Source organism: Myotis lucifugus, unplaced genomic scaffold, assembly GCF_000147115.1.
Source record: "Myotis lucifugus unplaced genomic scaffold, Myoluc2.0 scaffold_8, whole genome shotgun sequence".
NCBI lineage: Eukaryota > Metazoa > Chordata > Mammalia > Chiroptera > Vespertilionidae > Myotis > Myotis lucifugus.
This window is the reverse complement of record NW_005871056.1, coordinates 1,910,948-1,929,124: the sequence shown is the minus strand read 5'-3', so window position 1 is coordinate 1,929,124 and position 18,177 is coordinate 1,910,948. Positions and strand designations below refer to the sequence as shown.

Below are 18,177 nucleotides of genomic sequence, written 5' to 3'. Positions count from 1 at the left end.
TGCTGATCCAACACCTAAAATACTGTTTGCCATAGTAGGTAACTAAGCAAAACATTATGTGACAAAGAAGTTAAAAAAAAGGGGGGGGAGGAGGAGGAAAAGAAAGACATTTAATACTTCAAGAAATTTATAATATTATTTTACAAAATAAATGTAAATCATACTTGCTGGTTCTCATCTTCCCCCCGTGATGACTAATTTTATATGCCAAGTTGACTGGGCTAAGGGATGCCAAGATAGCTGGTAAAACATTTCTGGGTATGTCTATGAGGGTGTCTCCAAAAGAGATTAGCACTGGAATCGACTGAGTAAAAAGATGCCTTCAACCAATGTGGTCAGCATCCAATACATTGAGGACCTGCACAGTACAAAAAGTTGGAGGAAGGGTAAATTGGCTCTTTCAGTTTGAGCTGAGATATTTGGACTCAGACTCCCCACACCCAACCCCATCATCTCAATTCTCAGGCCTTCATACTCAAAAGGAATTACAACACAGGCTTTCTTGGTTCTTCGCTTGCAAATGGCATATCATGGGACTTAGCCTCCATAACCACATGAACCAAGTTCTATTTTATACATATGTGTGTATGTGTGTGTATTCCAAAAAAAGGTATACACATACTCTGAATAATTATAAAGGCAGTATTTATTAAAATAGATTTCATTTTCAAAATTGAGCTACCAACTGTTAAAGTGTGTATACAATTTTGGTGGACACAGTATATACATAAAATATAAAATACATAATACATGAGTGGCCAGATTATTATGACCACCCATCAGTACTTCGTTGGGCCACTTTTTGCCTTCAATACTGCGGTGATTCTTCTTGGCATTGACTCCACGAGATGTTGAAAGTTGATGCGAGGAATCTGACACCATGCCTGATGAATAGCACTGTCCAGTTCTGTGAGATTTGATGGGTGTGGAACCAGCTGCCTGATGGCTCTTCTAACTTCGTCCCACAAATGCTCAATTGGATTGAGATCTGGTGATTGTGAGGGCCACCTAAGCAAGGTAAAGTCTCCCTCATGTTCTTGAAACCACTCCTGCACAATACGAGCACCGTGGCATGGCGCATTCTCTTGTTGGAAGAAGCCATCTCCGTTGGGATACACCATCAACATGATAGGATGGACTTGATCAGCAACGATACTTAGGTATGTTGTGCTATTCAGACGTTGTTCCACACGAATTAAAGGGCCCTAATCAGGCCAGGAAAACATGCCCCAAACCATAACACTGCCCCCACCAGCTTGAAGGGTTGTACTCATGCATGTGGGGTGCATGCTTTCATGCTGTTTCCGCCAAATTCTCACTCTGCCATCTGCATGATGCAACGGGAAACGTGATTCATCGGACCACATGACTTTTTTTCCAATGCTCGACTGTCCAATCCTTGTGTTCCTGTGCGAATTGGAGACGTTTTATCTTGGTAACTGCAGACAGCAAAGGTGTTTGAACAGGCCTTCGGCTTCCATATCCCATATGATGCAGTGTACGGCTAATTTGCCTACAAATGTCAGGTGGTCATAATAATCTGGCCACTCAGTATATATATATTTACATATATATTATCCCCTAGTGGTTATGTTTCTCTGCAGAACTCTAATACAACCCACAATGCAGGAGGCAAGGCCTATAAACTGTCCCACAGAACATTTCTGAGAGTTATCCTAAAATACTCACATGTGCTCATGAGCAAGACCAGTCAGCTAACAGTCACCCACCATGGCACATCTATGATTTTACCCTTCTGTGTGGTGTCTGAGGTCTGCTTATTCCACTTCCTCCTAATTAAAGCTGAGTGGGCCTCATCTGTTTTCCCAATCCTGGTATCACCTTTGCTCTGTACTGCTGATTACTGGTCACTACTGTCACTGACAGGGCACCCCTGCAGCTTCTTCAGCACCCCCTCTCCCACCTTTCACTGAGCCCTGCTTCCCCCCTGCTCTAATTGCTGCTTGGTCCAGCAGCACTGCTGTCACACATGGTGCCCATGCCTTTCTAACACTGCCAGCACAGTGCAGTCTGCAAAATGCCAGTCACTCAGTGAATTGTGGCGAAGAAGGAAAAAAAAATGCCTTTCTACTGGTCCCTCAGAGAATAAAGGGGCAATGCTGCTTGTCCTCAAACATCTTTCAGAATGTATCCTCATTTTCCTGTTCTAATTTTTTTTCTTACAAGCAACCTATCCTCCTAACTCACAAGGCCTAAGAGATCTACACCAGAAAACAAAACAGACCTCAAGGTTAAGTTTAAAATGCTGCTTCTCTAACAAAAGGAGACTATTGTCTGGCTCTTTATTGTTTCGTTTTCTTAAAAAAAAAATCCTTTTTTTCCCTATGCATCAAAGACTACCGGCAGCCATCCTGCTGGTCACTATACTCAGATATGACTGAACCCCTGCAGTTAACACAAGTGAAGTTCACACTGGAAACATGTGACCCAGAAAAGAGTCTTAAACACTAAAACAAACAAACAAAAACTATTTAAACATGGAAACCATTTCTTACTCCATGTTTCTCATACTTAATGTATTCCATTAAAAACATTATATTAAAATTTCTGAATTACATATGCCACTCAAAGCAGCTTTCCCATTCATACACACACACAAAAAATGTCTCCCTTTTGGGAAATATTTCACAAATGAACTTTTAGAAAAAAATTTCAGTGTGATTAGGCCAAGAGTGTCACACTACTCAGCCCACAGTACTTGCAGGCAGAGGAAAGCATTCCAAAAGACATTTCCAGACAAATTCCAACAGAAAAAAGAGATGGCCGGAGAGAAGGACAGCAAGCAATAATTGCCCTGGCTTAAATTTATCCCTATGGTGAAAGAATTTATTCTTTATGCCATGAGAACATAAGGTAAGAACAATAACTCTTCTTGCAAGTTTTGTACTCAATTCAAAAATCTATTTTACAAGGTAATATATACCAAAAAAGTATGATTGCAAATAAGAATGAACTATGGTGGTGGTAGGTGGGGGCGAAATGCAGATCTGTCCAGTGTTGCTAAGTGGTTAGAGCATTGGCCCTTGCACCAAAGAGTCATGGGTTTGATTCCAGTCAAGGGCACAGACCTGGGATGCAGGTTCAATCCCAGGTCTAAAAAATTAAAAAATCAATGGAAAAATATCCTCGGGTGAGGATTAATAACAACAAATAAAACAAACAAAAAACAATGCAAATTCTCGGGGAAAAAATTTTTTTAAATAAGTGTGCAATGAACATCAACATTACTGGTAGTTCAATTCCATTCAAAAATTGACATACATTTAAAAATTAAATTCCTGGCTTTATAAACATGATAAATCAACAAATACTTTAGGTTAATGTATTTTTCAGATCAAGCACTTTATGAAAGAAATTTTTCCTCAAAAATCCATTATTGCCGTAGCCAGTGTGGGTCATTGGTTGGGCTTGTCCCATGCACCAAAAGGTTCAATTCCAGGTCAAGGCACATGCCCAGGTTGCAGCTTAGTCCCTGGTAAGGAGCATGTAGAAGGTAGCCGATCTATGTCTTACATCGTTTCTCTCTCTCCCTCTCCTTTCCTCTCACTCTAAAAAATAATTAGAAAATCTTTTTTAAAAATCCATTATTAACAAAGTGTTCAATCACTAAAAACAGAACTCTATTTTTCTTCATTTATTTTGATACTTTTACCCATCTCATAAATTATGTATTTCTTGGATTTTAACAACCTATCCTCCTATAATTTTCATATTTTGGTGGAAAAAAGGTAACTCTTATATAATACAAGGCTAATATGCAAATTGTCCCCTCAGGAGTTCGACCGACCAGGAGTTTGACCACTCACTATGATATGCGCTGACCACCAGGGGGCAGTGCGGAATGAAGGAAGGCCCCGGCCAGCAGCTGGCAGAATGAAGGCCCCAGCCGGCCCTTATTGCCAGCCAGGCCTAGGGACCCTATCCGTGCACAAATTTCATACACCGGGCCTCTAGTATAAATATATCTATTTAAAAGTGGATGACTTTAAAATTGATCTTTACAACATATACATCCCATGTTTTTTAAATACTTTAAAAAAACAAAAACTAAGGGGAGGGGCAAAAAGGCTTTAAAAGCATGAAGGAAATAAAAATGAACAAGTACTGAGGCAGTATGGTGCAAACTTTAGGTAATTTTAAGTACTTTAGGTAATTTTAAGTAAACTTTAGGTAATTTTCTAAAATATTTTAATTTAGAAGAAAAATCTCAATTCAGTTATAAATATATTTTTAAAAATAGCACACTATACCTTCGAGAATCTGGATAGTGGCATTTTTAAACAAGCAGCAACAACAGAAGAAAATATATAAAACACCTCCTCCTTATGCTGCATTTATTCAATTTGTGGACTCCTACTGCAAATGATCCGTGAGACAATATTATAAAAGATTTATAAAACAAAATGGATAAATATGACCATTTATTTAAAATTCAAGCAATTTTTCAAATCTCTATTTCTATTCAGAGTGTCCAATTATCTACAAGATATATACAGGCTGCAATACAAGCTATTATGATTGATTTTTTTAAAATAAAAATACCAGTACATATATACACATAATGAATCTTATCTCCCTTCAAAGTACCCATTTTGGGCAGCTATATATCAATTCCACTGAAGAAAAATAAAAAAGAGGCATTCCTAAAATACTTTGATTAATGGCTTATGTATACATCTTCCCAAGGGGACGACTTCAAAGGGAATAACACACATTTGAATAAACAGACTCTGATATATTTGTTTAAAAATTCACCTAATTTATAGTCACATGTAATATAGAAAACAAGCTGTAAAAGACATAAAGTTCTCTGAACAAATAAATTTCCATTTGAAATTTAAACATTCAAAATAAATATTTTCTTACCACCCAATAGTAAGAAAATGGAAAATGATAAGGTATAGGAAGGTAAGTATTATAAAGTCAAATAAGGATGAAAGGCCATTATGTTTACCATCTTTTGAGAATTAAGTGACTATTGAGGACGAAGAAAAAGACCTTCAAACCTACAGCAAACATTCTATAACAAACAGCAACAAATTCACTGGAAGTAGTCTTTAAAGTTTGCACTGATATATTATGTTTTACGAAACATTACTTCATCTTTTACTTTCAGTTGTAGTATATGCAGAAGTGATTCCAACTAATAAAAATTCATCAAAAAATGCAACTCATGTTCAAATAACACTACGTATAGAAAAGCAAACTACTGTCAATTCAATTTTAGCATCTAAAAGACAGTAATTTTTACTCTACCCATGCAATGTTTTGAAATAGATATAATTTAAAACCCTGTAACTTGTAATTACTATATTTATGCATCTATAGAAACATCCACACAGTTTAAAATTATATATTTTCTTCAATTCATCTTAATATAAAACCTCTTCCCAAAGTAGTTTTTATTTTTAAAAATTTTATTACAAGGCATGTAATTTTACCTTTTTTGTTTATTTGTTATGAAAATGCTACAAAACGAATATGTTGACCACAAATCCTGGGTGTTCAATGCCTTCAATCAAATCACTGCAATTAATATGAAATTCTAAATACAGAATATAATACCACATAAATACTATAACAGCCAAGTCCTGTCTAAGAAGCCATATGTTTTTTCCCATTGTTCAAAAAAAGGAGATGACTTCCCGTCACTTATGTTTCTGATTAGCAAGGTGATTTATGCCACAATCACTAAAAATGCCAGCAAGTGAATGAGAAAATGCATAGTGACTGCACCAGATGTGCACAATAAACAGGAATCCCATTGTAATCTCTGGTACTTAGTTTATATGAAGGTAATGTAGGAAACACTCTTGGATATGGCAAAGTCACTCTTTTTTTACATTTGACTATAAATGATATGAAATAAATTGTGTGTTTTATACTTTATGGCATGCATACATTGATAAATTAGGTACCGTTTTGTATCCCGACTTATCTACAAGACAAACCTGGCTAAGATCATGGGGATTAATTGCTTCAGAAGTGTGAAATGCAGCTTTTCCATTCTTTTCTGCACACTCAGTGAAGAAACAATGATTAATCACTGTTTAACTATTCTCTTGAGGATCTATAAGATTGCCAAAGCAGGACTTATCCTCATAAATCCAAAAAATACAGGTTTAGATTTGTTGCCAACAACTGAAAGAACATGAACTTAAACCCATTTGTTATCAGATTAAAATAATGTCAAGGTTTAGAACCCCACTGGTACACAATTTCCTTTTAATCGGTGACTTCAATAGGAAATTAGATCAACACAAAGTATAATGAAAGCATGTGTATTTCATAAAATAATAAATATATCTTTTAAAAATTATAAAATATCTACAGCCTAATAAAGTCAAAAAACATACTACTGAACTTGAGCTGATAACCATCCTTATCTACATAAATACTTCAATTCCTCTGTGCTATTTATAAAAATTAAAATACATGCTGTCAGATGAAAAACAATTTTCAAATGGTTATTTCACATGGAAAATGACTACTTATTCCAAGACATTTTATTCCAGACAGCTATAGCTGAATGACAATTATATGTATAAAACTATTTAGCTCCAATAGTACCACCATATATATTTATAAGCCTTTATAAGACTGAAAATGGAAAACTCAAAACTTTAAGCCTGTACTATATATGATCCAAAAATATGTAACATTTTGCACAGAAGTACATAAGAAGAGAGGTTTCAAATATATTCCAAGTAATTAAGGCTTTCAAAATATCTTCAGCCAATATTCACTACATTCTGAAGAAATTAAGTAACTTGTAAGTTGAGGCAAAATTATTCTTCACTCTATAAAACTCTGAGTACATATTTTTAATAACTGAAACCTCATTCTGTGTCAATAAAACATTAATATCATAATGGTTAAATCATTACAAATTAAAATTTTTTAAATCCCCTTTAAATGAGTCAGCTGTTCATAAACTATAAAGTAAGTATTCCTAAATGGGAATAATCTAAAATAAAAATTCAAATTTCTATGTAAAATAAAAACAGTCAGTTCTCAATTATAAAGGTTCCATTTTCTATTTGTCTGATTATATGTTCATATAACTTTTTCCTTCCAATTCATGATGCTTCTTTCAGGTATACTAGGTACCACAAAAGACTAGCAGAACTACAGGAACAGGAGGTCAATTTCACTGTTCATTGTCTTTTTAAAAGTGAATAACAGAAAGAGAAAGTGAAACATATTCTGTATTTCCCACATTTCACTTTTATTTTAAGTTCGCTGTTACTTCATTATCAAAAAAATGAGTTATGTCTAGTTCGTGTATATTAAAAACCTAAAACATTTCACAAATAAACTTCCCCAAAAATTGATTTTCCTGACATGAACCATTTTTTAAAAGAAAACATTTTAAAGTGACATTTATTTAAGATTAACTGAGTATCTACCACAGAGTGAATAGTTAATACATATTTGTTAATAATATTAGATGCATTCACATTGCATCTACTCTTGAAGCTGATGACATGTCAATAGAAAGACAATTATCCTTTCAAGAACTTCTCCCTACATTCCCAAATATCTTCTCCAATTAAAATATTTCAATTCAGCCCTGGCCGGTTTGGCTCAGTGGATAGAGCGTCAGCCTGCCTACTGAAGGGTCCTGGGTTCGATTCTGTTAAGCGCATATGCCTGGGTTGCGGGCTCAATCCCCAGGAGGGGTGTGCAGGAGGCAGCAATCAATGACTCTCATCATTGATGTTTCTATGTATCTCTCCCTCTCCCTTCCTCTCTGAAATCAATAAAAATATTATATATATACATATATATATATATATATATATATATATATATATATATATGTATTTCAAATCAATGAAACATCCTTCTGTGTTACTCAAATTATACCACTAGCATAAAACTGCACAGAGATAATAGTTTGCCTTGAAAAAAACTATTAGGATGGAATTGAAGGTTCTGGGACAGACATCCTATTAGCTGCTATATTTTGGACAAGTTTGAGAAGAATTGGCATTAATTCTACTTTAAATATTTGATAGAATTCACCAATGAAGCCATGTGGTACTGTACCTTTCTTTGTTGGGAGGTTTTTTGTTTGTTTGGGTTTTTTTATTTTAAAATATATTTTTATTGATTTCAGAGAGGAAGGGAGAGGGAGAGAGAGATAGAAACATCAATGATGAGAGAGAATCATTGATAGGCCGCTTCCTGCACGCCCCCTACTGGGGATCGAGCCTGCAACCTAGGCATGTGCCCTTGACAGGAATAGAACCTTGGACCCTTCATTCCGCAGGCTGACGCTCTATCCACTGAGCGAAACCAGCTAGGGCTGTTTGTTTTTGTTTTTAAATATATTTTATTGATATCAGTGAGAAAGGGAGAGGGAGAGACAGAAACATCAACTATGAGAGAGAACCACTGTTCAGCTGCCTCCTGCATACCCCACACTGGGGATTGAGCCTGCAACCCAGGTATGTGACCTGACTAGGAATCAAACTGTGACCTCCTGGTTCAAAAGGCCACATTCAACCACTGAGCTATGCCTGCTGGGCTGCTGGGCGATTTTTAATTATTGAGTCAATGTCCTCATAGCAATTGATCTGTTCAGATTATCTATTTCTTCATGATTCAGTCTTAGTAAGTTGTGTGTTTCTAGAAATTTATCCATTTTTTTCTAAGTTGTCCAATTTGTTGGTATACAATTGTTCATAGTATTCGCTTATAATTCTTTGTATTTCTGTGGCATTAGTTCCAATATCTCCTCTTTCATTCCTAATTTTGAGTCCTGTCTTTTTTCTTAGTACACCTAGCTAAAGGTCTGTCTATTTTGTTTACCTTTTTAAAATAAACAGCTTAGTTTCATTGATAATTTTTCTTGTCATTCTAGTCTCTATTTCATTTATTTCTTGCTCTTTATTTCCTTTCTTCTATAAACCTTGTGCTTAGTTTGTTCTTTTTATTTCTAGTTTCTTGAGGTGTAAAATTCGATTGTTTATTTGAGCTCTTTTTAAAAAAAAAATGTAGGAGTTTATCACTATGAACTTCCCTCTCAGAAATGCTTTTGCTACGGTTGGATTAGGAATAATTTTTATCTTCTTTTTACTTTCCTATATACACCAAACTTCCTAAGACAACATATTACTTTTATAATCAGAAAAATGCTTGTAATATTTTAAAAGGATAAAAAAAGCTACATAAAATGGGAATGGGTACTAGAAGAGACCACTTTGGGAAAATATCTGGGTTATTCTAAGCTGATATGAAAAAGATAAAAATGTTTTAAACCAAGAATGACTGCCCTGACCGGTTTGGCTCAGTGGATAGAGCGTCGGCCTGCGGACTGAAGGGTCCCAGGTTCAATTCCGGTCAAGGGCATGTACCTTGGTTGCAGGCACATACCCAGTAGGGGGCGTGCAGGAGGCAGCTGATCAATGTTTCTGTCACATCAATGTTTCTAACTCTCTATCCCTCTCCCTTCCTCCCTGTAAATAAATCAATAAAATATATATTTAAAAAAAGAATGACTTAAGGACATCAGCATATATAATTTATATAGATGGAGCAAACAGGAAGAGAATAAAGAAATACACGCCTTGTATAAGGATGATTCTATCAAAGATTATCCCCAGTTCAAATTTTGAGTAATATTTGTATCTATTCTTACTATAGAAGAACCTTGGAGTTTCCCAACAGTTACCCAGTTCTTTCACGAAATCATTTGATAGCTTGTACTGAATGGAGAAAGATGAGACGCACAGAGGAGACAGGATAAAAGCAACCTGACAGAGACAGACATCAAATTGCCTGATTCCATTTACCTTTTTAACACGTCAGTCATGAACAAATATACAAATGATCTAAGGCATGGTATTTAAAATTATAGAAGTGATCTGTTATTGGATAGGGAAATAAATTTAGTTATAAGCACCAGCATGTATTAAATAAAACATACAAAAATATAATAGAAAAGAGCACAGCCTGGTAGTCAGGCTAAAAACTCTGAACTTTTGTTTCCGTTTCATTTGTACATTTGTACCTGTGGGAAATGGCTTAAAATGTAAATTTTATTTCTTACTATGAATTGTGGTAAAAAAAAAAAATGGGGGGGACTAAGTGCTACCTAAGATACCTTCAACTCTAAGTTCAATCATTCTAATCTTGCTTCTCTAACAAATTAATGAATGTAGGAGGGAGGGAAGAAAGAAAAAGGAAAGAGATGGATACAAAAAGCATTCCCTAAAGAAAGTGCTAAGTCTGCTGATTGAAATACACTTTAACGCCCCCTTGAAGGCTCAGATAAATGAGAAAGAAAACAAGGAGGAAAAGGAAAAGACTGGAAGCTGGTGAACAGATACGAGGTGGAGAGAAACAGGTCAGGTATCTCTATGTAACTATGTTAGAGGGCAACATTATTCCTTAAAGGAGCCTACAATCAAAAACCAGTAGAAGTGTATCAACACACACGTATGCACACCCACAAATACATACGTACACATATTTTTTGTACAGGAATCTACGAACACATCATTATACCAAGGGTATTGTTGAAATGAAAGTTTATGCACCCTAAAACTCAGATGTTGAAATCTGCCTTCCCAAAACAATGTGTTAGGAGTAATGCCTTTGGGAGGTAATTAAGTCATGAGGGTGCAGCCCTCATGAATGATTTTAATGCCCTTGTAAGAAGAGACCCCAGAGAGCTCTCTCTTTCCTTCTACCATGTGAGGACACAGTGAGAAGACAACCATCTTCTCACCAGACACAGAATCTGACGGTACCTTGATCTTGGACTTCGCAGCCTTGAGAACAGTGAAAAATAAATTTCTGTTGTTTACAGGTCACCCAGTCTATGGTATTTTTGTTATAAAGCCTGAACAAAGTAAGGCAGGTCTTAATAATATTAAATTTTTAAAGGTAAACTTTGAATAAATATATGCTTACCTTTTAGAAGATCTTTACTGATCCACAAACCTAACTGACACTTGAAAATGCATGCTCTTGTTATGTGTCAAAGAATTCCTCAGGCTCAGTATAACAAAGTTCTCTGAATACAAGTCTTAGTTGGAAATTGGAAGTAAAGAAGAATCAGGAAATAAAGATCCGCAGAGTTCTTCAACTAAGCTGCTGGAAAATCGGCAAATACCTAGAAAATAAACAAATAAAATAGCTTCAAATATTCCTATTCCAGAAGGAACCTTAAACCAGAGCAAAAATGCAAAAGGCAGGCTGAAAAAAATGTGTCATAATATTTTTGGTTTTTAGGGGACAGATGTTAGTCTAGTCACTAATCACTCTTTCCATTTTCTATTTTAACTCCTGGAAGGAAGGGAATCGTTTTATAATACCTAAAATAAAAGGTATTATAATATTAAAAAAATCCAAAATACTTCACTATAAAACAAATCATACAACTTCATTTCATTGCAATGACATAAAAATGTTCAACTAACAAATACACTACTCTACTAATACATAATAAAATAATATCAAGCAATAAAATCACATAAAATAATGAAAATTTGACATTTGAAAACAAATATGGAAAAAATTCCATTGAAAGTGGATTCCAAAGCATTAATAAGATATAAAATTAAAATACAGACAATAGTCTTTTTGCCGAAATATCTTATCACTTTTAATAATATACTTTCACAAAACATATCTGACACAAATATCTCTCTATATAAAATCTGTAAGAATGACAACTGAATTTCTTAAAAAGGTATCCAATATAAGTCAAGAACTTCTTAATAATAATTTACTAAACATATTATCACTCTCCTCTAGATTTCATCCTATATTAGTTTAGTTTACTCCCAAAAACCTTTTAGAGCTTATCAGTAGCTTAGCACATATACAAAAGGATAACAATAATTAGGCAATATAATGTAAAACATAAATCAGTAACATAAAACTGAAAAATATTAGGATAACAGAACTGAAAACTACTAAGATTCAGAAAAATTAATTCCTTAACTCATTTTAGCATCATATACTACTAAAACCAAATAACAAAACAGGATTTCTGAAGAATACAAATATATGTAGGATTGATCTCTAAACAGATTTCCAAACAATGTTTTATGCTCTTGTATTCAATGTAATTCATGTTTTGATTGTTAAGAATGTTTTATCACATTCTAATGCAGCATTTTCTCCTTTTAACTTTCAATCTCATCTGAAAAAGTTATAAACAGCATGTTTCTCAATTGTATACTAGTGACCCAGTACACGGATTCGTGCACATTGAAAGGAAATTAATTAGAAGGTTGCCGGCGGGGTGAGACTGAGCAAAATGGGCTGGACACGCCCTAGAGCCAACCTCCTGCAGCCCCTTCCTGGTCGGCTGCACCTGGGGTGGCACAGTGGCTCGAAGGGCATCTGTAGAATGAGTGGGGTCCCTCCAGCAGGTGGGGTCCCTCCAGCAAGTGGGGTCCCTCAGCCAGGTCTGCAGGGATGGGGCCAAAACTGGCTCTCCAACATCCCCTCAGGGGTCCCGGAGTGCAAGAGGGCACTCTGCAAAGTTGCTGTTGTACAGGGTGTGGAACGCAAACACAAGTGTACAGTAAACCAGATTTGGGGCCGACAGTGCCCCAGCAATAACATAACCCATGACCAAAGTGGAATCGCAAGGCCTCAAAGAAATCGGGCTCCCTCCTCTCTGGTTTTGGGGTGCATCACCCCAGAACTGCTACTGCCAAGTCACTGCATCTTAGCAGCTCCTGTGTTGAGTGTCTTCCCGCTGATGGTCAGTGCACGTCATAGCTACTGGTCAAATTGACACTTAGCATATTAGCCTTATATATATATAGTTGTATGGAAAATATCTAAATATTGTCAGCAGCTTCTTGGACAGCAACATATTTACTTGGTTTTTCTGGATGGTTGAAATAAAGTTGCTAAACCACTAAAATAATGTGGTTTAGCAACTTTATTTCTCATCTTTCCCTTGTCAAAATACAGACCATTTTTATTCTATGGATTACTCTTTAAAAGTGAAAGACATTAAATATCTTTTAAATATTCCAACATGTGTGTATTTGATGTGTACTTATGAAACACAATATATACTGTCATACTAACGTGTCAATACTATTCAGAGAACAATGGCTATTTCTTCAGAAAGTGTGACAGTAGCCAAAAGAAAAATTGACACTACAATCAGTGTCCTGAGTAGTTGTAATTTGTTTTGTTTCTAAATACACACTTTATACCCAGGTCAATTTTACATTTCTTACACTGTTAGGATTGTAATTTACTTTCTTGTTCTGATAGGACATGTCCAATAAAAGATCTCATTGACATACCATCAGAGAAACCACAAGGGAGGAAAAAGACTACAGGAGAATCAGGAGACACGAACACTATCTGTACAGTAGTCTTCCTCAGCAATCCACATGCAGAAGGAATGTTTACCACAATCTCACTGAAAGGATATACCAGTTCTTTTTCTAGTTATTCTCTATGGAATTGTATAAATACTGAGAAATCTAGAAATAGACATACATATGCATATATAAAAATTATTGTCAGTGTATAAGTTACTGCTGCTCTGGGACTGCAATAATTTATGTAACATCTGTTTTCATATTTTTCTAATTTCTTTCTTAATTAACATGCATATTTAATGCATAAATGCTCAGACCACCTCTTTTTTTCTGCTGACTGTGCCTCTTTACTTTTGAAGTTGTGTACTCCTAGGAAGAATTCAGGATAGATGGAAAGCAAACCTTATTGAAAGCACTAATTTTTAAATGTAAACAAAGAAATAAACCAATTTTCAAAAAAATACTAAAATTTTAAGGGTTTTCATAAGAACATTTCAATATGCCAACAAAGCATGCAGTAAATTAAGGTCCAAATACCAAAAACGCACCACAAAAACATAATTCATAATTCCAACTATTTATATTAATCTTCTTGATTTCTCTTTTACTTTTATAAGAGCTGAGAAACCCATTATAACCACTATGATTTTTTGACTTCATAAGTTTTGTGTTTCAAAATCTTAATGCTTCAGGCAACTAACATAAATGAACACTCTCCATATAGTAAACATCAAGAAATATGTAACCAACTATTTCTTTTTGGAACTGTAAACTTCAAATATTCTGCACATGGGAGGAAGGGGAAAGTTTTCATTCTAAAGCTCACTCAAGTACAATCAACTTCTGGCAGCTCTTAATCTGAACTGGGGAATTCAAAACTCAAAATACTACTTATACTTAGATTTAATAGAAAAAGTAAAATTAGAGACTGATTAAAGCCAATGCTACAATAACTAAAATAGTGCCAAGTAACAATGCTTAAAATGCCACCACTGTAACTCCATGTGTACTTACCTCACTTTAGAATTAATCACTAGTTATGTACTTCAGTCAGTCATTTAATATTTTGTTTCTTCCCTTTTTTACTTATTTTTACCTTTTATTTTTACCTTATTGTGCTGTCTTAAAGTTTTAGTATCTCCAGTAAAAGTGATAGTGGGGTGGGGTCCTTTGTTTGATTCCTGGTCAGGGCACATGCCTGGGTTGCGGGCTCTTTCGCCAGTGGGGAGTGTGTAGGAGGCAGCTGATCGATGATGTTTCTCTCTCATCAATGTTTCTCTCTCTTCAATGTTTCTATCTTTCTCACTCTCTAAAATAAATAAAAATATATTTGAAAAAAGTGATAGTGGGCATCTGTCTTATTCTATTTATTTATTTATTTATTTATTTATTTAAATATATCTTTATTGATTTCAGAGAGGAAGGGAGAGGGAGAGAGCGATAGGAATATCAATGATGAGAGAGAATCATTGATTGGCTGCCTCCTGCACACCCCCTACTGGGGTCGAGCCCGAAACCCAGGCATGTGCCCTTGGGTGGAATTGAACCTGGGACCCTTCAGTCTGCAGGCTGACACTCTATCCACTGAGCCAAACCAGGTAGGGCTCTTATTCTTTTTTGAAAAGGGAATGTCTCTGATGTATCACTATTATGTATTCTATTTCTTTTTTTTTTTTTCATGTGGATATTTTCCTTTATTCTATTAACATGATGTAATACATTGATTGGTTTTCATATGTTAAACCAATCTTGAACTCCTGAGATAGGTCCCACTGGGTCATGGTGGATAATTGTTTTTAAGTGCTGCCAGATTAGATTTGTTAGTGTTTTTTAAATCTAAGATTTTTGTAACTATATATTCATTAATAGATATTGGTCTATAGTTTTGTTTTGTTATGATGCTCTTGTCTGGTTTTTGTTATCAGGCCAAAATTGTCCTCACAGAATGAGTTGGGAAGTATTCTCTACTCTTCTGCTTTTTGGAAGAGTTTGCAAAGGATTTGTGTTATTTCTTTTAACATTTGGGAGACTTCACCAGTGGAGCCATTTGGGTCTAGGTTTTTCTTTGTCGGTAGTGTTATTGTTGTTACTAATTTATTCTCTTTATTTGTTATAGGTCTGTTTAGATGATCAACTTCTTCCTGGGTCGATTTCAGCAGGTTGTATCTTTCTAGGAATTTGTCCATTTCATCTAAGTCAGCGGTTCTCAACCTGTGGGTCGCAACCCCTTTAGGGGTCGAATGACCCTTTCACAGGGATCACCCAATTGATATTAGGGCAGCCACTCAGAAGCATTCAATTTAGTACTGTTAAGGACATATGTTAGAGACTTGATTCCTAAACTTGGAAGGGTGCTGGGGTCCAACCCCAGCAGGTCCAGGGGTCCCCAAAGGTGTGGACGGAGTCGGCGAAGAAGGAATGACACGGAGACAGCCTTCAGTTGATCAGCAGCCTAGCCAGGACCTCTAGCCAGGATCTCCAGCCAAAGTTCTGGTCGGGATCTGATGCCATGTTCTGTCTCTAGGTTCTGTTTCTAGGTTCTTCCACCAGGTTCTATCCAGGTTCTCCCGCCATGTTCTGGCTAGGTTCTGTCTCTAGGTTCTTCAGCCAGGTTCTCTTGCTAGGTTCTGTTTCTAGGTTCTGTCCCTAGGTTCTGTCTAGGATCTCCAGCCAAGTGCTGTAGTCAGGTTCTGTCCAGGATCTTTTGCCATGTTCTCTCGATAGGTTCTGTCTCTAATCTCCAGCCAAGTCCTGTCTCTAGGTTCTGTGTCTAGGTTCTGTTTCTAGGTTCTCCCGCCAGGTTCTATCCAGGTTCTCCCGCCATGTTCCGTCTAGGTTCTCTAGCGAAGTTCTGTAGCCAGGTTCTGTCCAGGATCTTTTGCCATGTTCTCTTGCTAGGTTCTGTCTCTAGGTTCTGTCTCTAGGTTCTCCAGCCAGGTTCTAGCCCGGATCTCCAGTCAGGTTCTGTCGCCAGGTTCTAGTCAGGTTCTCTTGCCATGTTTTCTTGCTAGGTTCTGTCTCTAGGTTCTGTGTCTAGGTTCTGTCATGTATTCTATTTCTTATAGATTTTGGAAAGTTTTGTTTCATTCACTTCATCACTTTAAGGTAGTTTTTTTAATGGTTTAAGTTTTTTAATAGTTAAAAATAATTAAAAAATCACGAATGGTGTTGATATTATAAAAAAAATTTTCTGCATCTTATGAAATGATGTGATAGCTTTGCTACTAAGAGGTTGGTTGCATAATATGCAGTATTTTAATAACACAAAACCTTCAGTAAACAAAAAGATTGTTAGTCTGTTCTCCGGGAAATGAGCAGTCATTTTTCTTCTTGATTACTGTAAGCCCCGTTTTGAATCTTATGCGCTGTGGTACTGATTGCAGCTCTTCAGAAGTCAAGTCAGTAGGAACAAAACGGGGGATCAATAAGGTCAGCTATGAATTTGCAAATGTACTGTAGTTTTTTTTATTTTTCCTTTAAGCTCAAACTTGGTTTCTTTTTCTTCATAAACTTGGGTAACTGCAGGTTTCAGGTATAAAAATAAAACATTTATAGTTAGATGCAGGTACATTAAGTTGTTAATTAGAATGAGTACAGAAAGATGGATAATGTGGATTAAAATTTACATGGAGTTCCAAGTAAAAGTATCCCTCATGTTTGAGGGAGGCTACGAGGCACTATAGGTCAATATGTAAAACTTTAAATTGGATTAAATCTGTATTCCATTTTTATTCACTACCATATGTGGAATTTTTTTATAGTGCACACTAGATGTTATTGAGAAAATATTTTAAATTGTAGTTTGTATTAATGGTTTGTAATTACCTCAGTCTAATGATAATTTTTTAACTTCTTGCAAATAATGAAGGTTTAAAAATTATTACTTTAATAAATAATTACCTGACTCTTTAGATCGCTTTTCTTCTCTGAAATATTACCTATATATTACTTCCCAAAAAGATGTTCTGGAAAATGCCTGATTTAATTTTAATAGCAATAGCAGCTTTTACATGGTTAATCATTTTCTTCAGTAAAATTGAATTAACTGTTGGAGGGGAATTTGATTAAGATATTTCTTTTTAGTTTTTCCCTCTTTCTTATTACGTCCTGCAGCATAGCCAGAGTAGGGATTAGCTGTCCTTTCTAAAGCTATGGGTGTGTATCAAGAATTTTTGGGGGGGCTGTGTTATGATTTACTAGTTTTGGTTTATTTTTGGTTGTTGTTTTTGTTTAGTATTTAGAAATAACCTATTTATCAAAGTGTATGCTTTGATTTTAACAAAAATATTTTTAAAATGTCTGATGGGAACCTAATCAAAATTTATTGTTTTATAAAGTGCATTATTTGACTTTGGTGAAGAATAGCCTGTCATTTAAGTATATTAAATTAAACATTTCTTATGCTAATGATTTTTATTTCAAAAATTATTATTAAAATTTCTATATAAATTAATAATTAATAATTTTCCTTTTAAATAAGAATGTATCAGTTCCTTTTTTGCTTTAGCATTAATGATAATATTCTTATGTTCTATATATCATAACTGTAAAGATTTTAGTAAAATAATAGAATAAAAATACTTGATGAAAATTCCACTGACCCTACTGTGGGAGAGGCAGGAAGGAGGGCAGTAGGGTAGTGATGGAATAAAATACCTCTTTTTCTTGTGTTCTAGTCTAGTGATTTTCAACCTTTTTCATCTCATGGCACACATGAACTAATTACTAAAATTCTGTGGCATACCAAAAAATATATTTTTGCCGATCTGACCAAAAAAAGTCATAATTTTGATTCATTCACACCAAATGGCTATTGTTGTGTTGGCTGTTGCCATTTTTTTATTAG

At 35.3% G+C, this 18,177-nt stretch overlaps 1 protein-coding gene across 6 annotated transcripts in view; it reads right to left on the bottom strand.

Annotated features, from left to right (window-relative positions):
* Positions 1–18,177, bottom strand: part of TBC1D5 (TBC1 domain family member 5) — a 417,125-nt gene that overhangs the window by 310,558 nt on the left and 88,390 nt on the right. For 5 of the 6 annotated variants that reach the window (XM_014450492.2, XM_014450532.2, XM_023749459.1 and 2 more), the window contains one exon: positions 10,945–11,146. The gene's annotated coding sequence lies outside the window, so the exon portion shown is untranslated. Of the gene's footprint in view, positions 1–164; positions 186–10,944; positions 11,147–18,177 lie in introns of those variants that run through there. The other variant, XM_023749466.1, reaches the window with a different exon arrangement.